This window comes from Triticum urartu, chromosome 6A (assembly GCF_056163025.1).
Source record: "Triticum urartu cultivar PI428250 chromosome 6A, HENAU_Tu73, whole genome shotgun sequence".
Lineage (NCBI taxonomy): Eukaryota > Viridiplantae > Streptophyta > Magnoliopsida > Poales > Poaceae > Triticum > Triticum urartu.
In genome coordinates this window covers 172914505-172928572 of record NC_141878.1, presented here as the reverse complement: position 1 = coordinate 172928572, position 14068 = coordinate 172914505, and positions in this window count along the sequence as shown.

Here is a 14068-nt window from a genome sequence, read left to right as displayed (position 1 = left end):
TGTCATGTAAACGGCGGTAAGTGGTGAGAGCGTGTGTGAAGAAGTACACCCCTGCAGGGTTAACATCATCTATTCGAATAGCCGTGTCCGCGGTAATGGACTTCTGGGTTGCCTATAACAGTTCATAGACAAGTGAAAGTGGATACTCTAAAACTCGCAAGATAAGTGTGAGTGCTATGGATGGCCTTCTCGTAGGGAGACGGGAGCAGATCCATAGTGGTGTATTGAATGGTGAATATGTGGACTCGTGTGCGCCACCTCAAAAGAGTTGCTTGCAGTCGTAGTTCAGGTTAGCCACTGAGTCAAAGCTGGCTTGCTGCAGTTAAACTCCACCACCCCCCCTTGTTGATACCGATGCATATGTAGCTAGTTCTGATGTAAGTCTTGCTGGGTACATTTGTACTCATGTTTGCCTATTTTATGTTTTGCAGAGAGACGTCAGTCTTGCTAGTAGTTCCGCATGGACTTCGACGTTTAGCTTGATACCTCAGCTACGATCTTCTGCCCTTGGCAGGATCTGGTAGATAGTCAGGCTTCTCAGCCTTTTCATTTGTAGATGTCTGTACTCAGACATGTTAAGCTTCCGCATGTTCTTTGACTTGTATGCTCTGAATGTTGGGTCATGAGACCCATGTTTATAATATCTCGCTCCTCGGAGCCTAATAAATACTTGAGTCATAGAGTCTTGTTGTGATGCCATGTTGTATGTACTCATATCGGGCATATTGTGTGAATGATTGAAATTCTTGGTATGAGTGGGATCCGATAATCCAGCTGTTTATCCTTGGCAGCCTATCATATGGGGAAATGTGGTCTAGTGCTTTCTGAGCGATAGTAGTCCGCTACAGCCCGGTTCACCGGAGCCCTGCTAGCCCAGCACTACTGCTCGGAACACTTAACTGGCCGGCATGTGTTTCACTTCGTTCCTGTGTCTGTCCCTTCGGGGAAATGTCACGCGGTGTCTTCCGGAGTCCTGCCTAGCCTGCTAGAGCCCGGGTTACCGGAGTCCTGTTAGCCCTGTGCTACAGCCCGGATTCACACGTTGATGACCGACATGCTCGATGTGATTCATGTATGCCTATCCTCATGGGTTAGCGCCGCTTTGGGTTCACGACTAGCCATGTCGGCCCGGGTTCTCTGTCATATGGATGCTAGCGACACTATCATACACGTGAGCCAAAATGCGCAAACGGTCCCGGGCCATGGTAAGGTGACACCCGTGGGAATACCGTGCGTGAGGCCACAAAGTGATATGAGGTGTTACCGGCTAGATCGATGTGACTTGGAATCGGGGTCCTGACAGCGTTGGTATCAGAGCCTGGCTTCCTGTAGGTTTACCAACCCATACTGGTCGAAGTTGAGTCTAGAAATGCTTTAGTTATATAAGGGAATTGATTGTGGAAGGGAACGTAAGGCTCTTTTTACTCCTTATCCTCATGACCTTCTGATATGAGTCATCTTATCTTTTCTACGGGGTTAAGTACTAGGTTTCTCTTCTATCTCTCAGGATGATGTGTTACTAAACCGTAGTTGCCTAGGATTGTTGAGTTCAAGCCTCAGTTCAGTTCCTACTACTTCCATATGTTCATAATTGGTCTCAGAACCTTGATATTGTGATGTTGAGTGGTTATGCCACCATTTTTGCAGGATGTCTCAAATCAGTTTGAGCATTTACAGCCGTTATGCTGTCCGAGTCATCCCAGGATTCTAAATAGTCCGATGAATTTGCGAACCCCTTCCTCCTGTTTCTGATGTCCATTTGGGCCAGATTAATCACACTAATCGGTGAGTTGAGGTACTTTGTTGCCTCGACATATATGCTGGAGCTATTACTATGACCCTAGGTGTTTTAGGGAGTCACCTAGTGATCTAGCCATGTTTTGTATCCCCAGTGTGTGATTCTGGCCATTATTCTCAAAAGCATCCCGTGATGCCATGTAATGGTAGGTATTCTATTCATGGGTTCTTGAACCCGAGATTCACCCTACTTACCTCATGTTGATAGTGTTTGATAGTTCCTTTAGGATATTAGTAACCTTGCGACAGCCCTCGAGGTCCGTGGTATTTCTTCCTTCCAAATACCATGAACCGTTAAGGCAGAAGTTCTTTGAACCAAAATATCACAATCAGAGTACTCTTGAGGAGTTCTCCATTCATAATTGTGATTCTGTCAGTTCTACCTTTCTGCATGGGTTATCCGGAAGAAACCTGTTGAACTTGATTCGACATACTAATCTATGCATCCACAACTCAGAAAGTTATATGTTCCTTTGAGTTGTCCCTCTTTAGTTGTGCATTCGTGTTATCGATGCTTATTTTTCTCGTGGTCCGTCGAGCCATTCTATTTCAGAATGACTAGGAGAAACAAACTCCAGTACCTCATCCATTTCTAGGATTGGGTCAAAGCAGTTGTATTCCGCAGATCAAATGCAATCAAGCTTTGATTCTGTTCTACCCTGGAGTATTACCCCTTTTATGTTAGGACTGTCATGAGAATTGCACCACCTCTTATGAATTCTTGACGCAGTAATGCTTCTTGCCATCATTGTTCATTCCTCAGTTTCGTGTTATTATAACCGGAATGCCGACAGGTGAACCGTGATGTGTGAAAGCAATGTTCCTAGCGTGCTACCTAGTGTGCTGGTAGTTAATGGACAATACTCTCATTCTTAGTGTGCTGGTAATTAAATCACCATCCTAAGATTGATCGTGCTACCTAGTCCTTATTTCCTGGTGCACTCTTCGATCAACGAGTTAGGATTTTGCCAAACCCTTGCTCTATTGATCATACCGTCTTGCTCTGAAAAGCAAGATTGATCTCGAGCTTAGTATCATATCAGTGATTCGTGATGTTCCGATTATCCTCTCGGAAGTATTACCTGGTTGTCACCTGACCGCTATGTTGAGTTCGTGATCATGTTGGTTTTCCTCCAAACCACCCATTCTCCAAGAATCTATGTTGGATACCCTGAGCTAGTTGGTTAAGCTAAACAACAACTTGGAGAGTTGGAAGATGAAAACTTGTCCGATTTAGCTCATCACTAAGGGATATCCTTGTGTGTGTGTGTTGAAGAAATATGATATCTTCATCGACTGATCCCCGTGATCAGCTGTTGAATCTATTATCTTGTCCAAACCTTGATTTGAGTGTGGTCTATCGTCAAATCAAATCAGAACCAACGATGTTCGTAATGTTGTCTTACTTGCGGTTGTCCCTTGAGCATACACCATTATATATTTGGTCTGACCAATACTATCACATTGTTCACATAGTGGTGGAAGTCCAGTGATATGGAGATTCCGATGAGTTGCTGTTAAGCCCATCAGCAGCATTTTGTCTCCCCCATGATTCATGTTGAACATTACACTAGTGTAGGAAACTTTATAAGCATTGCCCTCATGTCCCGATCATGAAGCATATGTCCGGTTGAAAGATGTGACTTCCTCTAATTCATGTGCATCTGATGTAAGTTGCCGCCGTGAATTCATGAAAGTTTGTTTTTGCTCCCTCTGGAATCATCCCAAGTCAGTCATGCATGTGCGAAGTATTCTATGGTCTGATAGACTGATCATCTTCATTCTATACGTATACCTAGCACACCAAGCCACTGATTGATTTGTTCAAGGAGAAGAAGTTCCTTCTTAAGAGTTAGACCTACGCAAGGACTTCTATATCCTCGTTGATGGTTCCCCCTGAACTCGGTAGTGTTTCATTTTAAGACTACCAGGTGACCATGCTTGTCTAGGACAACGTGTTCACATGCTTGTAGCAGAACCGGCTCATGTTTTGGAGCTTACTACCGTAGTTCATTCGCCCGAGAATCTCGCAACGTCGTCTCGTCGATTTGTGTTGCAAAGCTTCATTTTCCTTTCTAGACTCGATGAGTCTGGAATATCCTGACACCAACCAGATCTGAATCTCAGGCGGATATGATGGTTGGAGCATTTTCCAAGAACTATAATATTGGTCTCTCGATAACCGGTAAAGTGGATGTCGTGGCCAACACATCCAGCCGGAAGACCTATTATTGTAGTATCTCAATTGAAGAAAGTTGGCCACCTTCCCATGAGGATTTCGTAGGATTTACCTCCGTAGTTAATCCTTATGGATTCTTGAGCTTCCGAAGTCCGACCTTTTACTTGATGTTCTAGATATCAAACCATATCTATGAATCGATTATGCTAGCACATCAATGAGAACATTAGAAGCGGAGTGCTAAATGTCTCTCGGACGATCGTCCAGATTCTGTTCCCTTAGCCTCGCTAAGGGAAGATCTGAGAAGGTGTTATCTTCCATTGTATCCGCATCATCCATCACTAGTCATCATGGTAGTATGTCGTGTTGCCAGGATCCTTGCCACGGATGTTGGTAAGACCTTGATGAGTATGGAAATGCTCAAGCTCTTGAGAGCACGCTCAGGCACTAGGTTCTGATGTTGTCGTTAACTGGAATGTGCCTCCGTTCTCTCAGTTGTTCGATAGCCATCCAATTGGTGGAATCACCTTTGCCGGTGAACCTTCTCCCCAGTTACTAGAATCATTCCAAACATTTGCATTTTGTTCCCAGCTTACACCTCAGTAGTTGTTGTTCAGGATCTCCTTCAAAAGTGGACTTAACATGGGTCGCATCCATTTCCGATGATAAGCAAAAATCATCCATTGCGTTGTCTTCAACAAGATCGTCCACATCATCCATTCTAGTCGGAGTATGCCATTCTTTCAAACCCCTTCCAACGATCGATTGTGATTACCTCAGGCTGGTATAAAGAGTTTCAATGATCTTTGTATCCAAAGTAATTCTTTTTGCCACTTAAGGGAATATTTCTGCGAGTCACCTTCCTTAATATGTCTCGCTATGGTATCATGGCAACCCAACCCCTCGCTACGTTGACACCGTTCACCACCCTCCTAGGTGTGGGAATTCCGCTACTTACTTAAACCTTGTCATATGCTCATTTCCATCATTCTTGATGTGTGTATTGTGTCTCATCTCGACAGATGTCGCTATGTCTCGTTCTGTGAGTTGATCGTCGGTTGCTCGATCTTCAAGAAGATCGATCCTTTGAGAGTTTCTTTTTTTTTCTCGTCATCGCGTGGATGAAGATCTCAAAGGCAAGGATGTCAGAGTCAACGTATGCAACGAATCAACAACCCTAAGAGGTGCAACCTGGATCATGAAGATTATGTTAGCTTGTGTTTCCCCCTTCACCTTACCCTACGCTTGAATCTCGGGACGAGATTCTTGTTTAGTAGGGGTGAGTTGTCACAGCCACAGTTCAGCCCTTGCTTGCCTTTGCTTGTTCATCATGCCATCATGTTTAAATTCCAAAGAAATTTGAAATGGGGATTGTTGAGACCCTAGCACCAAATGAATTTAACTAGGTTCAATAAAAATATTTTCAATAACCCAGAATGCCCTTTGGAAATGTTCATGATTTCTGTTAAAGGTAAAAACCTCTTCCAAAAATGATGAACATATTTATAGGCTATTCCTGGATTTTTGAATTAAATTATGTAGTATTTGCATTTGGGCATTTAATTGCTAATAATATTTTAAATGCTCAAGTAATCACAAACTAAAATGTTTACTGTTGGATATATCTGAAACAGTAGCCATGATTAGTTTCATGATTTTTGGAAATCACTTAGCCTTTTAATTAAGTCAAAACAATTACAGAAAAATAGAAAACAGAAACTAAATAAAAGAGACAGAGAGAGAAGAAACCTACCATGCAGCCCACCACTGTAGTGGCCTTCTGGCCAAAGCCGGCCCGGCCCACCTCCACCTCCCCTGTCGTCTTCTCCCTCAGGCCAGTAGGCAGAGCGCGTGCTTGCCGCGCGCGCACACGCGCCGGGCCACCTCCTGCCTGGCTGCATGCCTCCCCGATGCCCTGGACGCCTCCTTGCGACGCCACGCGGCCCCCTGGCCCCTCTCACCCTCTCCCGTGCCCCTCCCCTCCTCTGGTTCTCTCTCCCTCTCGCGCCGACCACCACCGACGCCGTTCGCCGTAGCTGCAGCCATCGCCTCCCCCTCGCTTCCCTGACTAGCCCAGAGGCTCCGCCTCGACCCCCTCTTTCTTCCACCCTGAGCCACGCCACCGCGGAGCCCGACATCGCCGCCACGAGTCGTCTTCCCCGAGCACGGCCGCCGGACTCCATCGACGGATTCGTCGCCTTCTGGTCGTCCCCGAGCCCGCTGAGTCCTTCCTCGAGATTGTTGTGAGCTCCCACACCTTTCCCCCTCCTCTCCGCACTCGTTCCCGCACACTGGCCGCCCTTTTCACCGGAGCCGTGAGCTCCTCGCCGCCGATGATGATGCAGACGACACCAGAGCCACCGCAGCTCACTCCCGAGCACGGCAACGTGCTCCACACCTCACCAGGAGCACATAGAACCCATCAGTTCCCCTCCCGTGCACCACAATGCCAAACCCGCAGGTGCCCGAACTCCGGCCGCCGCGGAAGTGCTCGCCGCCGTCAACCCCGGCCATCCCAGCTGCTGCCGCTACCACCACTAGATGCGCGAGAATGCCAGGAAGCCGTAGGAGCAAAGCCCGCCTCAAACCGTGGGCTGTAGCGAGATCCCGACAATCTCCGCCGCGCGAAATGGTCGTCGCCGGCGAAACTTCGGCGACTGATGACATGGCTCATCATTAGCCACTAATGACCCAGCTAAACCACCTCTAGAGCCACTGCCATGTGGGCCACTATGCCAGTTAGGTTAGTTTAATGTTCTGTTTAGATTAGTTATTAACCCAGCTGGCCCCACACGTCAGTTTGACTTGCTGAGGTGGCCTTTGACCGGCCCCACACGTCAGTGACTCATGCCAGCCGTGTGTCACTGACCAGTAGGCCCCACAGGTCAGGTTTGACCTGGACCGGCGCCTGTTGACTTGCTGACATCAGCATGACCTCATGCTGACGCAGTAATACATTTTCTGGATTTATTCTTATTCAGGTAATTCCAGAAAATACCCAAAACTTCTAAAATTCATAGTAATTCAACCGTAACTCCAAATGAAATAAGTTATATATGAAAAATGATCAGAAAAATCCAAGGAATCTGTTTATGGCATTTGCATGCATGTTAGAGCAACTTTTGTCCTCTGTTTAGGACAATTCAATTAAATGGAATTTAAACTCTCACATATGGAGTTTGAATTTGAACATAGGGTTTAAACCAACCCCATTTAACATGTTGCTAGTTGCATTAGCTCAAACCATAGCATATTGACATGTCATGAGCATGCATCATATTGTGCATTGCATTGATTGTGTTTCTTTCTCCTGTTGCCGGTAGTTGTCCCCTCTTGATAGACGTGGTTTCGACGATGGGTTCGATGACACCGATGAAGAGCTATAATATCTTCAGAACTGCCAGGCAAGCAAAAACCCCTTGTTCATTCCGATACAATCCCACTCTCTCGCTCCTGCTCTCTTTTACTGCATTAGGACAACACGATTCCTCTGTTACTTGTTGCGGTAGTTGAACCCCTTATCCTCTGCATGACCTGTCATTGCCATAGTAAATAGATGAAACCCACTAGCATTAGTAGGAGTTGTTTGAGCCCTGATGTGCCTACTCATTCATATTTGTTTGTCATGCCCGCTACTGCTTAGAGTTGAGTCAGGTCTGATTCATCGGTAATGAATCGGAGGTGTGTGAACATGTCCTACTATTGAGAGCTAAATGTGTGAACACAATTTGGTAAAGGTAGTGGTGAGAGGCCATGTAGGAGTACATGGTGGGTTGTCTCATTGCAGCCGTCCTCAGGAACTGAGTTCTGTGTTTGTGATCCATGAAACAGTTACTACCACGCATTGGGCCCAAAACCAATGGACCCTCTCGGCTTCTTGATCACCCTTGTCCTCTGTCCAGGAGTTGCAACTAGTTTCTGGTGTTTATAGGATATGTGTTGGCGGCCGTGCGTAGCGCTGACCCTAGGGGTCGTCTATGTTGCGGTAGATACACCGTGGCACGGTGTACCGGGCACCTGTTTGGTGTCTCGGGAACCCTGTTCAGATCGTTCAGGGCCGTATGTGGAAACCTCGGCCGGACTCCCTGCGGATGGAACCTAGATAGGCGATAAACCTAGACTAGAGACTTGAGTGTTTAGGTAGACCGTGGGCGACACCCTCGTTGGGCTTCCGCTTGAAGGTTGCCGAGTACATGTCATGTAAACGGCGGTAAGTGGTGAGAGCGTGTGTGAAGAAGTACACCCCTGTAGGGTTAACATCATCTATTCGAATAGCCGTGTCCGCGGTAATGGACTTCTGGGTTGCCTATAACAGTTCATAGACAAGTGAAAGTGGATACTCTAAAACTCGCAAGATAAGTGTGAGTGCTATGGATGGCCTTCTCGTAGGGAGACGGGAGCAGATCCATAGTGGTGTATTGAATGGTGAATATGTGGACTCGTGTGCGCCACCTCAAAAGAGTTGCTTGCAGTCGTAGTTCAGGTTAGCCACTGAGTCAAAGCTGGCTTGCTGCAGTTAAACTCCACCACCCCCCCTTGTTGATACCGATGCATATGTAGCTAGTTCTGATGTAAGTCTTGCTGGGTACATTTGTACTCATGTTTGCCTATTTTATGTTTTGCAGAGAGACGTCAGTCTTGCTAGTAGTTCCGCATGGACTTCGACGTTTAGCTTGATACCTCAGCTACGATCTTCTGCCCTTGGCAGGATCTGGTAGATAGTCAGGCTTCTCAGCCTTTTCATTTGTAGATGTCTGTACTCAGACATGTTAAGCTTCCGCATGTTCTTTGACTTGTATGCTCTGAATGTTGGGTCATGAGACCCATGTTTATAATATCTCGCTCCTCGGAGCCTAATAAATACTTGAGTCATAGAGTCTTGTTGTGATGCCATGTTGTATGTACTCATATCGGGCATATTGTGTGAATGATTGAAATTCTTGGTATGAGTGGGATCCGATAATCCAGCTGTTTATCCTTGGCAGCCTATCATATGGGGAAATGTGGTCTAGTGCTTTCTGAGCGATAGTAGTCCGCTACAGCCCGGTTCACCGGAGCCCTGCTAGCCCAGCACTACTGCTCGGAACACTTAACTGGTCGGCATGTGTTTCACTTCGTTCCTGTGTCTGTCCCTTCGGGGAAATGTCACGCGGTGACTTCCGCAGTCCTGCCTAGCCTGCTAGAGCCCGGGTTACCGGAGTCCTGTTAGCCCTGTGCTACAGCCCGGATTCACACGTTGATGACCGACATGCTCGATGTGATTCATGTATGCCTATCCTCATGGGTTAGCGCCGCTTTGGGTTCACGACTAGCCATGTCGGCCCGGGTTCTCTGTCATATGGATGCTAGCGACACTATCATACACGTGAGCCAAAATGCGCAAACGATCCCGGGCCATGGTAAGGTGACACCCATGGGAATACCGTGCGTGAGGCCACAAAGTGATATGAGGTGTTACCGGCTAGATCGATGTGACTTGGAATCGGGGTCCTGACAGCGTTGGTATCAGAGCCTGGCTTCCTGTAGGTTTACCAACCCATACTGGTCGAAGTTGAGTCTAGAAATGCTTTAGTTATATAAGGGAATTGATTGTGGAAGGGAACGTAAGGCTCTTTTTACTCCTTATCCTCATGACCTTCTGATATGAGTCATCTTATCTTTTCTACGGGGTTAAGTACTAGGCTTCTCTTCTATCTCTCAGGATGATGTGTTACTAAACCGTAGTTGCCTAGGATTGTTGAGTTCAAGCCTCAGTTCAGTTCCCACTACTTCCATATGTTCATAATTGGTCTCAGAACCTTGATATTGTGATGTTGAGTGGTTATGCCACCATTTTTGCAGGATGTCTCAAATCATTTTGAGCATTTACAGCCGTTATGTTGTCCGAGTCATCCCAGGTTTCTAAATAGTCCGATGCATTTGCAAACCCCTTCCTCCTATTCCTGATGTCCATTTGGGCCAGATTAATCACACTAATCGGTGAGTTGAGGTACTTTGTTGCCTCGACATATATGCTGGAGCTATTACTATGACCCTAGATGTTTTAGGGAGTCACCTAGTGATCTAGCAATGTTTTGTATCCCCAGTGTGTGATTCTGGCCATTATTCTCAAAAGCATCCCGTGATCCCATGTAATGGTAGGTATTCTATTCATGGGTTCTTGAACCCGAGATTCACCCTACTTACCTCATGTTGATAGTGTTTGATAGTTCCTTTAGGATATTAGTAACCTTGCGACAGCCCTCAAGGTCCGTGGTATTTCTTCCTTCCAAATACCATGAACCGTTAAGGCAGAAGTTCTTTGAACCAAAATATCACAATCAGAGTACTCTTGAGGAGTTCTCCATTCATAATTGTGATTCTGTCAGTTCTACCTTTCTGCATGGGTTATCCGGAAGAAACCTGTTGAACTTGATTCGACATACTAATCTATGCATCCAAAACTCAGAAAGTTATATGTTCCTTTGAGTTGTCCCTCTTTAGTTGTGCATTCGTGTTATCGACGCTTATTTTTCTCGTGGTCCGTCGAGCCATTCTATTTCAGAATGACTAGGAGAAACAAACTCTAGTACCTCATCCATTTCTAGGATTGGGTCAAAGCAGTTGTATTCCGCAGATCAAATGCAATCAAGCTTTGATTCTGTTCTACCCTAGAGTATTACCCCTTTTATGTCAGGACTGTCATGAGAATTGCACCACCTCTTATGAATTCTTGACGCAGTAATGCTTCTTGCCATCATTGTTCATTCCTCAGTTCCGTGTTATTATAACCAGAATGCTGACAGGTGAACCGTGATGTGTGAAAGAAATATTCCTAGCAACTCCGTTGCTTGGTAGTTAATGGACAATACTCTCATTCTTAGTGTGCTGGTAATTAAATCACCATCCTAAGATTGATCGTGCTACCTAGTCCTTATTTCTTGGTGCACTCTTCGATCAACGAGTTAGGATTTTGCCAAACCCTTGCTCTATTGATCATATCGTCTTGCTCTGAAAAGCAAGATTGATCTCGAGCTTAGTATCATATCAGTGGTTCGTGATGTTCCGATTATCTTCTCGAAAGTATTACCTGGTTGTCACCTGACCGCTATGTTGAGTTCGTGATCATGTTGGTTTTCCTCCAAACCACCCATTCTCCAAGAATCTATGTTGGATACCCTGAGCTAGTTGGTTAAGCTAAACAACAACTTGGAGAGTTGGAAGATGAAAACTTGTCCGATTTAGCTCATCACTAAGGGATATCCTTGTGTGTGTGTGTGTGTTGAAGAAAGATGATATCTTCATCAACTGATCCCCGTGATCAGCTGTTGAATCTATTATCTTGTCCAAACCTTGATTTGAGTGTGGTCTATCGTCAAATCAAATCAGAACCAACGATGTTCGTAATGTTGTCTTACTTGCGGTTGTCCCTCAAGCATACACCATTATATATTTGGTCTGACCAATACTATGACATTGTTCACATAGTGGTGGAAGTCCAGTGATATGGAGATTCCGATGAGTTGCTGTTAAGCCCATCAGCAGCATTTTGTCTCCCCCATGATTCACGTTGAACATTACACTAGTGTTGGAAACTTTATAAGCATTGCCCTCATGTCCCGATCATGAAGCATATGTCCGGTTGAAAGATGTGACTTCCTCTAATTCATGTGCATCTGATGTAAGTTGCCGCCGTGAATTCGAGAAAGTTTGTTTTTGCTTCCTCTGGAATCATCCCAAGTCAGTCATGCATGTGCGAAGTATTCTATGGTCTGATAGACTGATCATCTTCATTCTATACGTATCCCTAGCACACCAAGCCACTGATTGATTTGTTCAAGGAGAAGAAGTTTCTTCTTAAGAGTTAGACCTACGCAAGGACTTCTATATCCTCGTTGATGGTTCCCCCTGAACTCGGTAGTGTTTCATTTTAAGACTACCAGGTGACCATGCTTGTCTAGGACAACGTGTTCACATGCTTGTAGCAGAACCGGCTCATGTTTTGGAGCTTACTACCGTAGTTCATTCCCCCAAGAATCTCGCAACGTCGTCTCGTCGATTTGTGTTGCAAACCTTCATTTTCCTTTCTAGACTCGATGAGTCTGGAATATCCTGACACCAACCAGATCTGAATCTCAGGCGGATATGATGGTTGGAGCATTTTCCAAGAACTATAATATTGGTCTCTCGATAACCGGTAAAGTGGATGTCGTGGCCAACACATCCAGCCGGAAGACCTACTATTGTAGTATCTCAATTGAAGAAAGTTGGCCACCTTCCCATGAGGATTTCGTAGGATTTACCTCCGTAGTTAATCCTTACGGATTCTTGAGCTTCCGAAGTCCGACCTTTTACTTGATGTTCTAGATATCAAACCATATCTATGAATGGATTATGCTAGCACATCAATGAGAACATTAGAAGCGGAGTGCTAAATGTCTCTCGGTCGATTGTCCAGATTCTGTTCCCTTAGCCTCGCTAAGGGAAGATCTGAGAAGGTGTTATCTTCCTTTGTATCCGCATCATCCATCACTAGTCATCATGGTAGTATGTCGTGTTGCCAGGATCCTTGCCACGGATGTTGGTAAGACCTTGATGAGTATGGAAATGCTCAAGTTCTTGAGAGCACGCTCAGGCACTAGGTTCTGATGTTGTCGTTAACTGGAATGTGCCTCCGTTCTCTTAGTTGTTCGATAGCCATCCAATTGACGGAATCACCTTTGCCAGTGAACCTTCTCCCCATTTACTAGAATCATTCCCAACATTTGCATTTTGTTCCCAGCTTACATCTCAGTAGTTGTTGTTCAGGATCTCCTTCAAAAGTGGACTTACCATGGGTCTCATCCATTTCCGATGATAAGCAAAAATCATCCATTGCGTTGTATTCAACAAGATAGTCCACATCATCCATTCTAGTCGGAGTATGCCATTCTTTCAAACCCCTTCCAACGATCGATTGTGATTACCTCAGGCTGGTATAAAGAGTTTCAATGATCTTTGTATCAAAAGTAATTCTTTTTGCCACTTAAGGGAATATTTTTGCGAGTCCCCTTCCTTAAGATGTCTCGCTATGGTATCATGGCAACCCAACCCCTCGCTACGTTGACACCGTTCACCACCCTCCTAGGTGTGGGAATTCCGCTACTTACTTAAACCTTGTCATATGCTCATTTCCATCATTCTTGATGTGTGTATTGTGTCTCATCTCGAGAGATGTCGCTATGTCTCTTTCTGTGAGTTGACCGTCGGTTGCTCGATCTTCAAGAAGATCGATCCTTTGAGAGTTTCTTTTTTTTTCTCGTCATCGCGTGGATGAAGATCTCAAAGGCAAGGATGTCAGAGTCAACGTATGCAACGAATCAACAACCCTAAGAGGTGCAACCTGGATCGTGAAGATTATGTTAGCTTGTGTTTCCCCCTTCACCTTACCCTACGCTTGAATCTCGGGACGAGATTCTTGTTTAGTAGGGGTGAGTTGTCACAGCCCCAGTTCAGCCCTTGCTTGCCTTTGCTTGTTCATCATGCCATCATGTTTAAATTCCAAAGAAATTTGAAATGGGGATTGTTGAAACCCTAGCACCAAATGAATTTAACTAGGTTCAATAAAAATATTTTCAATAACCCAGAATGCCCTTTGGAAATGTTCATGATTTCTGTTAAAGGTAAAAACCTCTTCCAAAAATGATGAACATATTTATAGGCTATTCCTGGATTTTTGAATTAAATTATATAGTATTTCCATTTGGGCATTTAATTGCTAATAATATTTTAAATGCTCAAATAATCACAAACTAAAATGTTTACTATTGGATATATCTTAAACAGTAGCCATGATTAGTTTCATGATTTTTGGAAATCACTTAGCATTTTAATTAAGTCAAAACAATTACAGAAAAATAGAAAACGGAAACTAAATAAAAGAGAGAGAGAGAGAAGAAACCTACCGTGTAGCCCGCCACTGTAGTGGCCTTCTGGCCAAAGCCGGCCCGGCCCACCTCCACCTCCCCTGTCGTCTTCTCCCTCAAGCCAGTAGGCAGAGCGCGTGCTTGCCGCGCGCGCACACGCGCCGGGCCACCTCCTGCCTGGCTGCATGCGTCCCCGACGCCCTGGATG